The sequence below is a fragment of the Candoia aspera genome, chromosome 3 (genome assembly GCF_035149785.1).
Source record: "Candoia aspera isolate rCanAsp1 chromosome 3, rCanAsp1.hap2, whole genome shotgun sequence".
NCBI lineage: Eukaryota > Metazoa > Chordata > Lepidosauria > Squamata > Boidae > Candoia > Candoia aspera.
In genome coordinates, this window is record NC_086155.1 from 128,812,736 (window position 1) to 128,832,181 (window position 19,446).

Below are 19,446 nucleotides of genomic sequence, written 5' to 3' on the forward strand. Positions count from 1 at the left end.
TTATGATTATTAAGGTTTTTTTCTTATTCATGTTTTACGTATTCATGTTTTATGTATTATTAATTATAATGGTAGAATTGCCAGATGTACAAGCTGGGTTTAGAAAAGGCAGAGGAACTAGGGACCAAATTGCCAATATCCGATGGATAATGGAAAAAGCCAGGGAGTTTCAGAAAAACATCTATTTCTGTTTTATTGACTCTTCTAAAGCCTTTGACTGTATGGGCCATAACACATTGTCGCAAGTTCTTAGTGGTATGGGGATACCAAGTCATCTTGTATGCCTCCTGAAGAATCTGTATAATGACCAAGTAGCAACAGTAAGAACAGACCACGGAACAACGGACTGGTTTAAGATTGGGAAAGGAGTACGGCAGGGCTGTATACTCTCACCCTACCTATTCAACTTGTATGCAGAACACATCATGCGACATGCTGGGCTTGAGGAATCCAAGACTGGAGTTAAAATCGCGGGAAGAAACATTAACAATCTCAGATATGCAGATGATACCACTTTGATGGCTGAAAGCGAAGAGGAACTGAGGAGCCTTATGATGAAGGTGAAAGAAGAAAGTGCAAAAGCTGGCTTGCAGCTAAACCTCAAAAAAACCAAGATTATGGCAACCAGCTTGATTGATAACTGGCAAATAGAGGGAGAAAATGTAGAAGCGGTGAAAGACTTTGTATTTCTAGGTGCGAAGATTACTGCAGATGCTGGCTGCAGTCAGGAAATCAGAAGACGCTTAATCTTTGGGAGAAGAGAAATGGCAAATCTCGATAAAATAGTTAAGAGCGGAGACATCACACTGACAACAAAGGTCCGCATAGTTAAAGCAATGGTGTTCCCCGTAGTAACATATGGCTGTGAGAGCTGGACAACAAGGAAGGCTGAGAGAAGGAAGATCGATGCTTTTGAACTGTGGTGTTGGAGGAAATTCTGAGAGTGCCTTGGACTGCAAGAAGATCAAACCAGTCCATACTCCAGGAAATAAAGCCAGACTGCTCACTTGAGGGAATGGTATTAAAGGCAAAACTGAAATACTTTGGCCACATAATGAGAAGACAGGACACCCTGGAGAAGATGCTGATGCTAGGGAGAGTGGAAGGCAAAAGGAAGAGGGGCCGACCAAGGGCAAGGTGGATGGATGATATTCTAGAGGTGATGGACTCGTCCCTGGGGGAGCTGTGGTTGTTGACGACTGACAGGAAGCTCTGGCGTGGGCTGATCCATGAAGTCACGAAGAGTCGGAAGCGACTAAACGAATAAACAAAACAAAAAGACAATTTACATGTTCTTTCTTATTGTTGATTTTTACTATAGTAGACAAGAATGTATAGAATTGTAGTAGGAAGGGAGTAATTAGAAATTGTTACTTGGTGGGGGAAGTTGATTAGATGATTTATATTTTTTTCTTTTCTTTTAATATAAAGGGAGGGAGCAATGGTACTTAGTGATTTTTATAATGTGCTGAGGGGTTGATTTGTAGAAATAATGTGATTTTGGTTGAATATAGAGTAAGGGATTAATTATGGGAAATTGCAATATATCCTTGATGTTTAAAGTTGGAAGTCACTTCTTTTTGTAATCTATCTAAAAAATTTTCTCTTGTGTTTTCACACTTTTTAGTTCTTTATTTTTGTAGTTTTTTGTTTTGTTTTGTTTTTCTATATCTTTTTCTGAAATTTAATGAAATGCTAAAAAAAAAAAAAAATGGTTGTCACCCCCAGGAATTAGCAATCAGATGTTTGAGGCTCACTCAGCATGAAATCAGCAGAAACAGGTGCAGGAGGACCCCCATCTGCTTCTGGACTATTTAAGAGCAGCTGCCAGACACCACCTCTGCACCGGGGCCAACTCACCAGCCTTGGATCTTCTTTCTTCCTTTCTTGTCAAAGAGCTTTGTTTGTTTTGTAACATCATCTTCTGGAAGCTCCTTATGAAAAAAAAAAAAAATGCTTGAATGCTTAGAAGAACATCATCCAGCTTAGGTCACCAACTATACAAGTTCAAATTTGTGCAAATATGAAAGATGAACTTGCATAGGCAAGACAATTTTAATGTTTGCCACTGAGTCTCTTTCTCAGAAGCTAAAGAGCAGATTAGCTTTTGATCCTTTATGAATGAAACAACCTTGACTGCAATGATTTTGTAAATCTTCTCTTCGGATATTCTTCTGGATACTCTGCAGGTTATCTAGGCTGGAACAAATAGAATATATTGATGACAAGACAACTTGGTTCATTTTATGATCATTTTGTGGAATTAGTGCCAAAAGCACAACTTGGCAGTCTTTTCACCTTGACTTGTGGAAGCTTGCTGTTCATGGCAGAGATTCAGATATTAAATACAGGCATCATATAAATGCATTCCAGCTTAAAATGCTAAGAGTGTTATAGGATATTGTTTCCACTTTGTCACATCAACAGTTATACAGCTTAACTGCAGCATAACATTCAGAATTTCCCAACCATAAAACACACCTAATGACACATCATCTCTTTGCTGGCAGTGATCATAAAGTGCCACATTCTTCTCTGTTTTCTTCTTTAAAAAAATACACCAACTCATCTCTGCTTCTGTTAAGGATTTATGTTTCAATCCTGAAACCATTTACACTAGAAGAGACCTGCTGACTGATTATCCCAAAGGATTATGGAATCATAGACTGTATGAGCTAGAAGGGATGTTATAGGTCAACTAGTCCAACCCACTGCATAATGTAGATCCCCTTAATTATTCCTGAAAGGTGGCCATCCAGCCATTTGAAAATCTTCAATGAGGAGGATTCCACTGTAGCCTATTCTAATGTATAACAGTTCTTATCATCAGAACATTTCTCCTCAGATTCAACCCGAATGCCCTTGTTACATTTGAGTGTATCCATTCTTGTCCTGTTTTTGGTTTCCACAGAGAACAGCCCTCTTCCATGTGATAGCCTTTTAGGTTTTTGTAGTCCCCTATCATATATTTCCTCAGTTTTCTCCTTTGTACAGTAAAAATGTCCCAACCCCTTTAATCATTCATTCATTCATTCAATTTTTATGCCACCCAGTGACTAATATTCCTTCATAGAATTTGGTTTCTAGATTCTTCAACATCCTGACTGTTCTCCCCTGAATCTGCTCCAAGTTCTCTATGTTCCTTTAGAAATGCAATGGCCAGAACTTGACCTGGTACTTCATGTGTGGTCTAACCAATGAAAAACACAATGGAACTATTCCCACCATGATCTGGATGCAAAGCTTCTCTTAATGCAGCCCAAGATAGGCACAAAAGCCGGCTGGGTGACCTTGGGCCAGTGATTCTCTCTCAGCCCAACTCACCTCACAGGGTTGTTGTTGTGGGGAAAAACAGGAGGAGGAAGGAGTAATAGGTATGTTCTCTGCCTTGAATTATTTATAAAAATAATAAGGGCAGGATACAATACATACATACATACATAAAATAAGATTGCATTGTAATTTGGCTTCTGTATCACACTGCTTGCTCATGTTCAGTCAGCAATCAACTAGGACCCCTACATCTTTCTGTCACATACGGCTGTCAGACCTGTTCTCCCAATCTTGTACCTACATATTTGATCCTTCCTACCCAGATTCAGGGCCTTATACCTGAACATCATCCAGTTGGATGGGTTAAGCTCTGTGTCAAATTCTTCATTCTCTCACGCACATACTGTACATATTCCTTCCAAAATATACATATTTCTATCCTACCTTTGATGGTTCACAAACTTTACATTTTTCTAAATGTTGTCTCCCTTGCTTGTTTTAGTCCTGCCCGGTGTGGTATCACTGTCTGAATGCTACATATCTTTCATTATTGTCGTTTGTATCTATTGCTTCTCTCTCTCCCCTCCCCCCCCTCTCTCAACAGGGTCTTCAAATCTATGTCATTTCCTTACAATGAACGTTGGTGGCAACATTATAAAACCATACTAAACCACCTCCACTCTCACCTCCAGAGCTGAACCACAACTGTCTCTCAGAAGATAGATAATATGCTATTGATGAAGATGGAAGATTTCTGCAATTTTATCTTTCCCTCCTCTTGCCAAGGCACCTTACTGAAAGGAATTACTTCAGAAATTGTTTTCCAAGTATTCTCCACACATACGCTTGTTTGTTTGGTGGGGCAGAGAGTTGTCATTTCCTCCCAGGAGTTAGGTCCAGGGCATTATGGAGGATGCAAAATATGTTGCTAGGCTGCCAATACAGTTGCTTCTTCTGCAAACCCAGCCCTGAGAAACTGGAGAAGTATTTGTCCAAAGTGAGAAGTGTTTTTTGTCTACAAAAATTGAGTGGAGAAGTTTGAGACATGCAGCTGAGACTTCAATCCTGGCTCTTGAATGGCAAGAATTAACGATGGAATGAAAATTTCTGGCTTCATAGCTATATATAATGTGTGTTTATACTCTCTCTTTCTCTGTCCCTCACGCACATGCACACGTATGTGTCCTTAATGAATTATAGCAGCATCCCCCAATCTGGTATCCTTTGTATATGTTGGGACTATGTATCTCAAAATACCCAGCCAGCATAGCCAACAGCCATGCTGGCTGGGAATTCTGGGAGTTATAGTTCCAACACATCCAGAGAGTATCATACAGATTGGATTACAACCAAAGATTGAAAAAAAAAAAATATGAGACCAAAAGATACTTGTATTTGATTCACTTTTCATGAGTGATTTAGAATATGTTACTGAGATCAGAGAGGAACAGAAAACTCCAGACTCATTAATTTTGTCAGTTGCAATATAAATCACTACAAATGCTTGAATAGTGATTAAATCAAAGAGAAGATCCAGTGGCAAGTGCTTAATTAGTTTATAATCCTACTACCTACTGACATACTGTACCTGGTGATCATCTACTAATCTCCTGCTTTTTAAACAGGCATTATGGGGGCATCAGTATATGATTCCCCTAGTCAGAGCCATGGTGAGGTTTACAGTGAAAGCAAAGCTCCATGCTATATAATTAACTGAGTTTAGACAATCAGAGTGTTTTGAATATAATAGCAAAGCTTCATACACTGGGAAGCAATAACTACTAAGTGTTAGAACTATGCAAAGTTGTGAAGAGGTATTTGCTTCATCACAGATTTGTCAAAATTCCTTTGTGATGGAATGTTTATTTTTTTATAAATTTATTCACCCATCTCCACCTCATGGGGGACTTGTGTTCCCACCCAGGTTTTTAAAACTGAAGCAAAAGGGCTGCATTGCTTCACTCCATCCACTTTTGGTCTGAGGTCTCAACGAGTGATTCCAGTTTAAAAAATCTTTAATGGAACAAAGAGAAGTGGAGTCCCTCTAGTGAGAGGAGATGGGCAGTGACAAATTTGATAGATAGATAGATAGATAGATAGATAGATAGATAGATAGATAGATAGATAGATAGATAGATAGATAGAAGGTGTTGCTGAAAATATCTATTTTTCTATCAAATTTCAGTGGAGGTCATTTGGAAGGCACTAGGGAATGGAGAAACAAGGCTCAGGCTTTATATTAAATCTAGGGACAATTTAAATATGTAAGGGAGCATATTTATTCCTCAATAAAACATGTTTTGCTGCCCCCGAAAACCTTTAACTTCTTATTGAGTTTTTCAGTTGTTATGTTTCAACTGTTTCAATAGTTGTAAAATCAGAAGCATGCGATGGTAAGGAAAGAAGTGATGGGGCGGGGGGTACTAATAGATTTACTTACGATCTTTTTATTTTTTCCCCAAGCTTGAGGTTACCTATGGGTTGAGGAACAAACAGTCTTAATCCTTTTCCTTATTTTCAAATATGTCTGGTATCTTTTTGGATCACAAGAGAAAGCAGGTTTCTCTCTCTAGGGTTTGAATCGATGAAATCCAAGAACATAAAAGACATAGATGTTCAACTTCACAGACTATATCTCTTTTAAGAAGAAAAGTTGTAAGGTTTTACTTTCCTCACATGGAGAATTTATTTTTGCTCACTCTGCCCGAATTGACAAGCAGCTCATAACTAGTTCCAACCTCCTGTTTGTTGAATTTTGTAAAATCTAAAATATATAAAAGAAGTAATGACCCAATTCATGCTTTACACTATGTCTCGGCACATATTTATTTTCCAAGGGAATTTGTGCATCGGGTACATTTAGTTGCTAGGTAGCATTTGATGAACATAGGATAATTCTTAATTATTTCTACAATAAACTATTGGTATTTCATATCCTATTCCTCCTCTTCTCAATTAGATCCTAACAAAATTTAGGCCAAGTAGTCAGATTCCACAGAAAGTCAATTTTAATGAATCCTTGATCCATTTTGCACAACTTTGAGCCAGTCTCCTATTATCCCTTTGGGGATAAGATTTTGGAGGCAGTGGTCAAGAATTATCTGGATACCTTTCCCTCAGGGTTAAAATCTGGGATTGAGACTATGGTATGACTCTGTTGATGACATTTATGAGGACGTGGATGGAGAGGGAACACCTTTCAGGTCATATTAGACCTCTTGGCACTAATTAATATAATTGACTTATATCCTTATGGACTGCCTGTGAGGACTGGAAATTTTATAGTGGTTCTACTTCTTCCTGAGTGGGTAGTTCCAGCTGGTGATCATAGGAGAAGAATAGTTGGTTGCTCCAGTGTGGGGTACCACAGAGCTCCACTTTCTTCCACATGTTATTTCATATCTACACGAAACTACTATGGGAAGTAATCCATCAGTATGCTGATAAGGCACAGTTACACATCTGTACCCCAGACATGGTACCTCTAATTTACAGATTGCAGTATAGCTCAAAAAATTGTTGAGGCCTGATATTTGCTTTTCTGTTATTTTCTAATATTATTCTTTTTTTAAAATTCAGACCTCAGAATATAAGCCTTCCCACTACCATCAGTTGGAATACACATAAAAGGCATGGAACAAAGTTGCAAATGTGAGCATTGGTTTCAAAGCTTTTTTTTTTTTTACACTGTAAGTTTGAATGGACATTAAATGAGGCAGTTGGTAAGCAAGGAGTATACAGAAACAACAGAGGATGTGCTTCTCCAGTGGCTGTACTACAGAGACATTTGTATTAGCCTCATCCCACCATTACTGCATAAATACCCAGGGCACGCAGTACAGGTATTTTCTATATCTGGAGCATATTTTGCTTCTGCTCTTTTTATCTGATTGGATAGATACATTCTTAAAATGACCTTACTGACTTTTAAAGGGGGCAGTAGAGGTTTGGGACAGGTTTTCAAGATTCTGTTAATACATGTTACAACAATGAAGCAGCATTCCTGGAATTTGCTGTGCCAGTTTCTTGACCTGGCCTACCTCGAATGGCTGACACCAGTAAGGTAAACTCCCCAAAATAATTTTTGATGGATTTTTATTTTAAAACATACATATACAACATTCTTTAAAACATGAGGCCATCAATTTATTAAAATTGAACACTTCAATTCTTTGTTCCATATTTTTTGTATAAGATCAATACTTATTTTAATAAGTACATTCAGTTGTCTATATAACTGAATTGTTGGTTTAGCCACTAAAAAAGCAAAAAAACAAAAAAACCCCACTCTTTTCTAATGCACTCAGAATTATATGGAGCTTTGAAGCTACCAAAGTATCAGGTTAAATTGGGAAAATAACAATTTGAATATATTACCATTCAGCAGCTTTAGGAAGGTCATATTTATTTATTTATTTATTTGTTTGTTTGTTTATCAAATTTGTCACCGCCCATCTCCTCTGACCAGAGGGACTCTGGGCGGTTTACAATGCAAAACAATAAATATACAATAAAATTCCAATAAAATCCCTCTAAAACAATTTCTCAGCTACCCCATCTGATAAAATCCAGATGGCGATGATCTCCTTCAGTAATTATGTAGGAGGGGCACTTCAAGCACTAGCCAACCCCAAGTATGACGATTCTCCTCCCTGCCCCAAGCCCGGTGGCAGAGCCAGGTCTTCAATTTCCTCCGGAAGGCTAGGAGTGATGGAGCTAATCTCACCTCTGGGGGCAGGATGTTCCAAAGGGCAGGAGCTACTGCCGAGAAGGCCCGCCTCCTGGACCCTGCCAGATGGAATTCTCTTATCGACGGGGTCTGTAGCATGCCCTCTCTGCATGATCGGGTGGGACGGGCTGATGATGCGGGGAAGCATCATCAGCTATTCTCATTATAGCTTCTCAAAAAAGTATTATTGACCCTATTTTCACCATAGTTTATAATTTATGTTATTTTTTAACTTGTTCATAATGCACACATCATTATAGGCACTTTACTTGAAATACACCTTTTTGAGGTAAGAATTGCAAAAACAGAACACTTAATGTATCCTGATTCATATTTTTGGGGGGAGGTGTGTGGGTACACACTTAATTTTTTCCTTCCTACCACTACTGTATGCATTTCTGTCTACTATAATAAGAATCAAATTAAAAAGCACATAAGTTGTCTGCTACTTAATAATACAACAATTTTAATAATTTGTTATTATAATAAGTTGTCAATTATTCTACATCAGCAATCTTGGATGGCCTGCTGGGATTTTTTGACAACTTAGTAACTCTACCACTGCCAAAAGTTGCTGTCGCCAGGAAGGATCTGCTGCTGCCACCCCAAAAAACATGCTTTGAAGCATCTCTAATGCTCCCAACTGTATTATCACCATCTAGTGCTGTCATGTCACTAGTCACTGAACAGCTGATCAACATGCCAGCTATTCTGGCCCACAATTATTTTTAATTTATCAATGTGGCCCTTTCACTTCTATGAGTTGTGCCAGCCTGCCCTACATCTAATAAATCCACAAATGAACCAGATGGGGAGAGACTTCTGTAACGATAGATACACAAAAGACAATAAGAACTGTGTGTCTGCAATTCACACATGTGTCTTTGCAGAAGTGTGTTTATGTTAACTGAGCTACTATGCAATTTCCTGTAAGATATGCCTCCATTACTCTACAGCAACAACATTCATCTGAGTGACTCATAAGAGGATTTAATTTGGATTTAATGCCCAGGGAACTGTTTATTAATTTAACATTACATGATTATTAAAACATACTTATTGCATTTTAACAGCTTTGTCTAAAGATGTGTCTGACTGTAAACATAATTAGCTTGGAAATAAGGAATACACATATCAATATATTTTATATATTAAAAGTATGAAAACGAAATACATGAAGCTGTTTCAAAAGTATCAGGAGATGAAATGTGGTTCATTATAAGTTTATGGGTTTTGATTTTGCTTTTTTGTTTTAATCAAAACTATATATAACTGCATGCAAGTTTAAGAGCCAGAAGCAAGAAAATGCAGACAAATCCTAAATCAGCCTTCTCTAATGAGTGTTCTTTAAGTGTTCTTCTTCTACAAAGAAAGAAGAAAAAAAAGCTAAAAATGCAAAAAGACAAAAAGACAAAAAGACAAAAGAATGTTTTTTTTCAAATTTACAAAAAGATGTGGCTTCCAACTTTTAACAGCAAGCATATACAAAAATTTCCACAATCAATCTTACTCTATATTAAACCAAAACACCACATTATTTCTATAAGTCATTTCACTTTAACACATAATGAAAATCACTAAATACAGTCACTCCTCCCCTTTATATTAAATAAATTAAAAAAAATCATATAAACCTCCTAAACCTCTTTCTCCCTTCCCAAAGATAAAACATATTTAATTGTTCCCTTCCTACCACTAGACTATGCATTTCTGTCTACTATAATAAGAATCAAATTAAAAAGCACATAAGTTGTCTGCTACTTAGTACAACAATTTTAATAATCCCAATCTTAATAAACCCAAAAAACAAAGACAATTCAAAGCAGTAACTCCATATCTTTAAAAGGGAATAGTATCAATCAAATCCTTAAAGCAAACCAGATGAACATTCTTCAACCCTTATCCCACTTCAAAATAAGCCAAAGCAGTTACATTCCCCCACAATGTGCACAGAGCTTTCCTCTTGAAAGAATCACAGCTGCTCCCCTCAAAGATCCCAGGTTCTTTTCATGGCATTCCACCAGGAGATCGATTTTACTTATGGCTTGCAGATCACTCTCTCCCTTAGATTTCTCCAACTCCGTTATCCAATCTTCATCTAGCATCTCAATAAAAATCCCAGTCTCAGTCTTAAAAAAAAAAAGTTTCTATCACTCTTAAATTCCTCAATTTCACCCACCACATCCCCAAATAGATGGCACATTTTAGAACTCATATTTTCCACAATATCCTAGATATCTTGCATAAAAGCTCAATAGAAGTCAGAAGAAATCTGGTGAAAATCCTGGTGAAAATCAGAACCAATCTGTTTGATATCCTCCATGTCTCACACAGTAGATTATGGTGCCCCCAGGAACTTATCCAGAGAAAGTCGAAGATATGGAAGAATTCCAGAGTGTGTTTACATAAAGTGAGAGTGAGATAGCAGACATTTCTCAAGGGAAAGTGAACAGAAAGCTGAAAGTTCAAATCAGCCGATTCAACATGTAGGAAAGTGCTAATATCTTCAAATTTAATACAAAAATAATAACAGGAAGACAACTGTTTACTCTCAATCTTTGGAATTTCCTTTGGAAGGAAAATAAAATCCAAAACTTAAAAGTTTTTTTTTAAAAAAGTAATCCCAAAAATAACATTAAGCACCAAGAGAACCAGCTTCTCCTTGCTGTAGAAAGCCTCTCTTGGGGTACATAGGCTTAAAAAAAATACAGATTGATGATTTAGAAATGGGGTGCCCATCTGAGTGTCCCTTTAAGGTTACAGCATGGCTTGGAAATGGTGATGTCCCAGCCTCCCGGCTGCTCTTACCAGTTGAATGTGTAATGCTGTTTGCGATCTTCCGGCTGCAAGCAGCCGTCTAGAGGACAAATGGGATGATTCCAGGTATTCTCCTTGATCCAGAGAGTGTTTCTGGGCTTCAGGAAAACCTGCCTGAGCCTGAAAAAAATTACCATGTTGTCAGCTCCACCCGCTGAACCAGTGGGCACAGCCATTTAGTTCACCATTCCCACCTGAAGCCTATTTTTTTATTACGTATTTTGATTACAATAAAACTATTACAAACTAAACTTAAAGGAAAAAAAAGAATAGCAAAAACGTAGAAAAAATGTAAGAAAAAAGAAAAAGAAAGAAAAAAGAAAAAAAGAGAAGAGAGGAAAGAGGAAAGAATATAAGGGAAAAAGAGAGGAATATATAAACAAGTGACTTCCAACCTTCATTACATGTATAGACAAATTTAGTAACTCTTCACCCCCTATAAGGTTACAAACAGATATCTTTTCACCCCATATCCCATCCCTTACAGTATCTATAAGCAAATCTGTAAAACATCAAATTTTCAATCCTGGTGTCAGCAAAAGGTCCATAAAGGGTTGCCAGATAAATAAATATCTTATTTTAACCTTGATCAAATAAACCAACTTTATATTCCTTCCTTTTACTTCTAACAGCCTAAATCTTTAGTTCATTCAAATATTGTCATAGGATTTGATTTATCTTCAATTCTTCTTTATCCCATCACATAGACTTCTTCAAGCCTCTTTTGTAGATTCAATAAGAAAAAAAAATATATTTTCCAGGTCATTCTCTTGGTTTGTCATTTGTCTTTCTCCTTTAATTTTTAAAACTTCAACCATTTTTTTTTTTTTTTTTTTGGTATATACAATAGAATGTACATTTCCAAAATCATTCTCTTGGCCTGTAATTTGTAATTCCACTTTCAGTACTTTCTCTGTGTTGTCAGACAATTTTTTTACACATCTGTCATTCCCTCATTGACATATTTTGGATATAATCTATCCATAGAATCAGACATAATTACTGACGCTGTTGATGATGTAGCTACTAATTTCTGGCTCCATTCTTCTCATTCCCATGAAAAGCTATTTATTTTTTATAATTCCAAAATCTTATAGCAAAAGTCAATGTTCCAAATTTAACTGGACCCTTAATCTGTTCGCAACTTTGTTAGATCAAAATCTTATTTAGCTTTTGCTTGTTATTTCATATTCTTTAAGTTCTTAAGCTTGGAATTATGTTTTCTTTTATTCAGAGTTGAAGCTAAACTCACCCAGCTACTTTTCAAACCTGTTGTTCTGAAGGTTTCTAATAGCTTTAAGATGGTTAATAGGCAATTTCTGAAAGTGATTAGAAAGTGAGGCTTGCAAACTTAGTGTCCTTTGAAAGGCTCCACCAGAGTTACAAGCAAGACGGCTAATCTCTTTGTCTCCCAGTGCTTAAACCCATAGAAGACCACTGTCCTGTGGTCTCCTCATGAGGAACAACTGTCCAGAGCACATGAGGGTGATCTCTCATCCTCTCCTTATCCAGAGAGATTCTGAAAAACCAGTCTACTCACTGGTTCTTTGGTCTTTGCCATGGTCATAGGCTCTGCTTTTGTGGAGACATCTTCAGTTCACCATGCCTCTCCCAGACGTCCTTGAGTACTCTTTAAGTGTTCTTCCAAGAGCACCAGCCAGCATGGCCAAAAGTTCTAAATTTTGCCAAACCTGCTCAGTTTATGATACAGCAACTTGATTGCAGACCATCACTAGCACATTAAGGCTTCCCAGGTGCTCAATAAACTCTTGAGGGTTTGATTTTTTTTTTCTTTGCATTTTTTCAAGCCACAAAATAAACATTAAGAGGGCACAAAATGAACATGTACTTAGAAATAAGTATGCCCCATTCATACCAACAGAACTTACCTTGAAATATTAGAATTTGCAACCAATGCAAGATTAACTGAGTGGCTGCTGCTGGTGGTGGACTGTAACTCAAAGCATAGATTGTGCCTTAGCACTAGCAGTTAAAGTTGTTCAGTCTTACTACTGAACCTATGATTTACTAATCTGTTCCTCTGTGGTCCCTAACCCTTATGCACACGGAAACCTCATACAGGACAAATGCATGCAATTTGTATTATGGCTATAAGGTGGAATGACTGTAGTTTGACATTTGTAGATTATTTGGGGAATGCTCTGATTTTTGGAATGCTAGCTAATAGGTCTAGATTGTACACAAAGCTCATCTGTATAGGAACTGATGGCAGCACATAACCATGTCATCAAGAGAAGTGGACACAAGAGTGAACCTCAAGGCATCATCATGTAAACTAACCCCAACTTCAGTGTTCAACCTGCTCCTAAATAAATCAGAGTGACATGCCCCCTAGACTTGATGGCATCCAGAGGCATAACCATGAAGGCTAGTACTTTTCCCTAGCATGGCAAAGACACATGAATAGGAAGCATATAATGGGCTACAAGGAATGGCTACAGCATCCAAATGATATCCACCCAGAAATCAGGATGGCTCCCACACTGATGACATTCAGGAAGCTATCAAAGACCTGGCTCTCTACCAGGCTTTGGGGCAGTGTGAAGACTGAGCCCTTGTTGTATTGGGGGTAGAGGGGGGGATGGTTTATCTCAGGGCACTCATTATTTCATTTTTGCTTATTGTCTTTTTAAAATTTTAATTTGTCAAAGAAATAAATAAATGCAGCTAAATTTTGGTAAGTTAGAAATTTGAAACCAGCCATGCCCACCATGACAACTATTTGATGAATGTGCCAACTTCCTCTGTGTGGCAGCCTTTTTGTGAGATGACCCATCTCCTCTCAAAAGTCCACATGTGCCTGCTGCCCCAAGGTGGTTACTCTTAAAGGTTTGGCATCCCAAATAACATGTACATGGGGTGTTCCCTCCACCTGTACTAGTATGTAAAACATATTCATTCCCTCCTGAAATTATCCAACTGTATTTTTTCTAGTTGGCTTTACAACGTTGGCTATGTCTTTCAGGAAGTGGAAAAATGCATAATGTGATGCTATCAGGATGCAGGACATGTTTCCCCATATATTAGAAAGCAGAAAGAAGAGATGCCTTTAATGCCAGTCCCATGTATTTTTAACATCTTGTAACATTCTTCTTGACATTTTATTTTCTGGTTAGAAATGTACTACATTTTGATCTGTTAAAAGTCTTTGATTATAGTAATACATTGCCAGAAAGTAGACTAAAATAGTATTTTATTCTTCAATATGCTGTTTAACAGATCAACAGATTTTTGATATGAAATTAAAAATACAGAATCCAGTTCTGTACAGATAGATTTCCATGAATTTTGGTCATCACTTTATGACACAGAGGCATACAAAAGCAGTTAAATTAAATTACTTTTCTTGATAATAAGTGAAATCCTGGAATTATTGTATACTGTAAATTTTGGAATTAGTTTTCAAAGTTCTAGAACTTATAAAGATGTGATTCCAGGAATTAATTGCATGGTTTGGATATTTATGATGTGTGTGTGTGTGTGCATGAGTGTGCACATGCACATGCCTTCAACTTAATTTTGACTGCCTGGACTAGTCCCTGCAGTTTTCTTCACAAGATTTTTCAGAAGTGGTTTGCCCTTGCCTCCTTCATAGGGCTGAAAGTGACTGTCCCAAAGTCACCCAGTTGGCTTTGTGCCTAAGTCACCATTTCCCGGTTTCTAGCCTGATGCCTTAACCACTACACCAAACTGGCTATATGAAATATAGATGTGAAATTCCAAGTACAGTTTATATTTGCTTGATATGATAAATCATAACATTCCCCCACATTCTTTCCATAAAGGAGGGGGGATTAGTACAATAAAAGCATGCTAATGTTAATATGCATTAATAAAACAACCAGCCCTGGAGCCCACCAATTGTTGTCCTCTTTTAATAATTCTGGGAGAGATAAAATCTCCTCCTGGTCCTTTTCCAGGTGTTAACGGTGAAATAAAATCCTTAACCTCAGAAAGTAGACTCAGCTGCAAAAATATTCAGGAAGAGCACATTAAGGGTAAGTCAGAGCTGGATTATCTAATGATTCCATTGTGAATATATCTGGAAATGATTCTCCAATGTATCTGCAGATATTTGGCAGGTTGGACCAAAGTATCTGTTCGCAAGAGAGCTGTTAACTAACTACCAGAGTATTTTCTTCAAGATGGTCATATGTGGGTGTAGAATTTTTAATTGACCCTGTAGCCATAAAACATTTTGCTATTGTTTTTAATGGCAAGTTGTCAATTAATTAAATAATCTTTCCAAACCAGAAGATTAACTGATTTATCAGTAAGTATCTGCAGGTCAAAGTCAACAATAACATTGAAAGGATTAAACAAATGCTCCTTTAATAAGGATCTAGCGCACTATTCAGGAATAATAATGAAGAAATATCTATCTATCCATCTATCTATCTATTTATTTATTTATTGTTCAAATTTAATTAATGCCCATCTCCCCCAAAAGAGGGACTCTGATCATTTATTTAAATTATCTTTGCAACCTGTGTCATTTTGCTTCCTGCTTTCAGAAGAACATGTGGGTCGTTAAAAAAAATCTAGCACAGGTTTTTCTTTTTTTTTCCCTAGCAAAATGAACTGCCAAAATGAAATCTTTTATGACATCATCGTATTCAGGCACAGAAAACACTGTCTGGAATATGCTAATGTCAGATCGTGAAATATGTATAGGTCCCCCCAAATATATATATTTGCATATATATGTAATTTGGTTTCATACAAGCTGAATACTTGTGGAAACAAATGTACATAACAGCCATCTGAAACAAAATACAGTTTTGAACTGTTACCTCTTTTTGAACCCAAGTAAAGGTGAATTTAGATATCCATGGTTATGTGAACAAGTTATACAAATTATGAAGGAATATGTATGAGGCTTTTTCTAAAATCTTTTTTAAAATGTCTTCTACCACCTTTATCTTCTGCATTTTTATTTTTTGATAGGGCACTCACACTGTTTGTTTGTTTGGTAGAACACTGTTTTGCGTTATAGAGTTGTGCGACATAAATTATTTCTAAAACTTGGAGTAGTTTTGGCTTGGAGTCATTTCTACAGCATTAAATATTGTCCTTTTTATTGATCCCAAGTCAATAGAAGCAAATCACCCATTAATACTAAATACTAAACTGAAAGATTAGGAGAAGGAGATTCTTTAAAACAAACATACAGACAAACCACTGGATTACTCACCCTTTGGAAATTCCAACTCCAGCTGAGTACAGCTTTATCAAGAGAAGACGTTGCTTGCAATTAGCAATCAACCGACCAGCTTTCGCAGGCTGAAGCGGTTCCAAACTGTGCTGCTGGCAAGCATCAGCTGAAGAACACGCTGGAGGTCCAAATCCAATGGCACTGACTTTTCAGTACCTTCAGACTATGAGAGAGAAACCTGCTTGTTTGTTTTTATCCCTAAGATTATTAACCAAAGGTCACTTCCTTCTGCTTTCCTTCCTAGGCATATACATACAGAGCACGTGCAGTTTGACTATCCTCCTGGTAGGATGTAAGGAGCTAGGTGCTAGGTTTTGCTTATTTCTACAAAGTGTTTGTTGTAAAGAAAGTTCCTTTCTGTTGTAGCAATAAAACCTGCATCACTAATCATTGCTTAGGTCAGATTCCTGTTCTCAGCAACACTCACATCCTGACACAAAATGCTCCAGCCTCCAACAGGACATATATGTTTGACTCAGCTGTAATAAACACATCTCTCTTAAAGTGCAACAGTGAGCACTCACCATCTGGTGCCATCCAAAGTGTTGGATTTCAATTCTCAAAATTTCCAGCAGCAAAGACAGCCCCTGATTGGTTAAAAGCAGTGAGGAGGCAATGAAGGATTAGCAGATTCACCTCTACTTCCCTCTCATAATTCTAATTGCATCAGGGACTGCAATGACTAAACAGGGCTTTTCTTGGTAATAAGTATGATACATATTTTAGAATTGTAATCTCTGGTACTTTGATTTTGGTATTTATTTATTTATTTTTAATGTTGCCCACTTTGAGTGTTCCATTAACAGAAAGGAAGGATGCAGAATGAACAAAGCAAACAAACATAATGAGAGCCAGTTCCGTCTAGTGGTTAAGGTGCTGGGCTAGAAACCAGGAGATTGAGAGTTCTAGTCCTGCCTTAGGCATGAAAGCCAGCTGGGTGACCTTGGGCCAGTCACTCTCTCTCAGCCCAACCCACCTTACAGGGTTGTGGGGAAGAGAAGGAGGAAGGAGTATTAGGTATGTTTGCTGCCTTGAGTTATTTATAAAAAAAATAAAGGTGGGATAAAAATTAAATATTGAAAATTGCAAAGTGGAGGATTTTTTCCCCCAAAGGATCTGGCATTTGTGAGAAGCTGAAGTTCTAATGAAGAGTGCTTAATTCTCTCACTTGCAAATGGAAGCAGTGAGGGAGGATCCCCTGAGGGTGCAAGGTAAAGGTAAAGGTAAAGGTAAAGGTTTCCCTTGACGTAAAGTCCAGTCGTGTCCGACTCTAGGGGGCGGTGCTCATCTCCGTTTCAAAGCCTTGGAGCCGGCGTTGTCCATAGGACACTTCCGGGTCATGTGGCCAGCATGACTCACGGAACGCCGTTACCTTCCCGCCGAAGCGGTACCAATTAATCTACTCACATTTGCATGTTTTCGAACTGCTTGGTGTGCAGAAGCTGGGACGAGCAACGGGAGCTCACCCCGCCGCGCGGTTTCGAACCGCCGACCTTCCGATCGGCAGCTCAGCGGTTTAACCCGCAGCGCCACCGCGTCCCACACGAGGGTGCAAAAACAATGTTATTTGTATTAACAGTTGAAATATTGATATGATCCCTAATGATAAGGATAATAAAATAATCTGGTAGTAACAATCATCATCTTGCCATTTTAACATTAATAGAGGGGAGACAAAAGAAAAGGATGAATGAAAATAGCTTGAAATTTCTTTGTCATTACTCAACTCCTGGCTGGGTAAGCACACAGGGTTTTTACACACATGGCTGAAAAAGAACATTCAACAGATCTGGGCATTAAGTAACACAATTCAGGTCATATGTCTGCTCCTCAGTGCTTCCACTGAAATTACATCATCTGAAAAAATGTCCTACAGGGAAGATTTAGAGTTAGAAGAGTGATAATGTTACCTTGTCTAGATTAGGTTGCACACTAAACAAAAAACTGAATCCTTGTGTCCTAATTTTTAAACTTTCTAGAGCAGTGTTTCTCAATCTTAACAACATCAAGATTAGCGGAGAATTCTGGGAGTTGAAGGCCACTCATCTTAAAGTTGCCAAGGTTGAGAAACATTGTTCTAGAGACTTAAAAATGAGATTATATGACCAAGCCAGCAGAGGGGGCATGTCAGTAAACAGTTTTCTTTCAACTTTGCTTACAAGGACAGCAGAGATTTAACTCCTCATTTGTATTTCTACCAGCTAAAAGGACAAGCAGTACTATTGGTCAGGCAGGATTTAGTAAAACAAAATACAAAATAATCTTGTTTACACATACCCCTGGCCACATACTATATAGTTGCCAAACAGGCAATTTGATCAAGTCATGGAAAAAGAGAATGATTGCACCATCCAAAACTAGAACATTATTTTAGGTTACTTTTATCTTAGACCTACAGATGGCCACTAGAGATTTTTAAAAACCCTCCCTCTTCCATCCAGCAGCCATCCAAATGTTTGCAGCCCAGAAAAGGTATACCTACTTTTATTGTGAAACATATACAACATAAATGAGGCACAAATAAGAAAGATAGTAAAAAAATATATGAGCAAAGTTTCTCATGTGCCCAATCCTAAGCATTAATTTCATGGATAATATAATTTGATCTTTCATAATCATACATGGGATCGCTTTCCCAAAGTGAGTGTAAGACAAAATAGGTAAGAGGAATTTGTGTATAATCTGTCCTGTGGCTTCAGATGGACTTTCTTTCTTCATTGCGAGGACAAGGGCTGAGATTAATGACCCTTAACTTGGTCTCAAGTATTTGAGTACATTTACCCTCCTCCTTGTGAGGTTCGTGGGGCATGGATCAGGTGACAGGTTTTCCTGGAAGTGACCCCCATATGCATTTCTTCTCAAACCATGTTTCCCAATCAAATTATTAGAAAGCAATGGAAATGTCATGATTATTCTCTTCTTTGGATTAAAATCATGCTAACAACCACATCAACATTCAGTCAACTTTCCTAAATTTAGCACCTTTCATTTTATTCATGGACTGTTGTTTTTGAAAGAAATGATATCAAGTCATTTCTTTAATGACAGATTGTCTGAAATACTCTGTGTGTATATATATATCCCTATGCACAATAAACAAACACTCAAAGTAACCTGAGGAATGACACCTTTTGTCATGAGCACTGATGGTGAGCAGGAGGGGGCCCCTATCCAGGGAGGAAACGCATGCATAGTACTGAGGAGTTAAGCGGCCATTCAAAGAGACACAGAACAGACCCACCTTGACTTTGGAGGTTTATCTGTCTGGATTTTTCCCATGCTTCTTCAGTTTGTTAGGATTTTCTGTCTTATGAAGCAGTAATAAATACTAGAGACCTATTCTTCGTCTCAGCGTGGTTTCCTGACTGTTAGGACACCTTTGTGTGTAAAG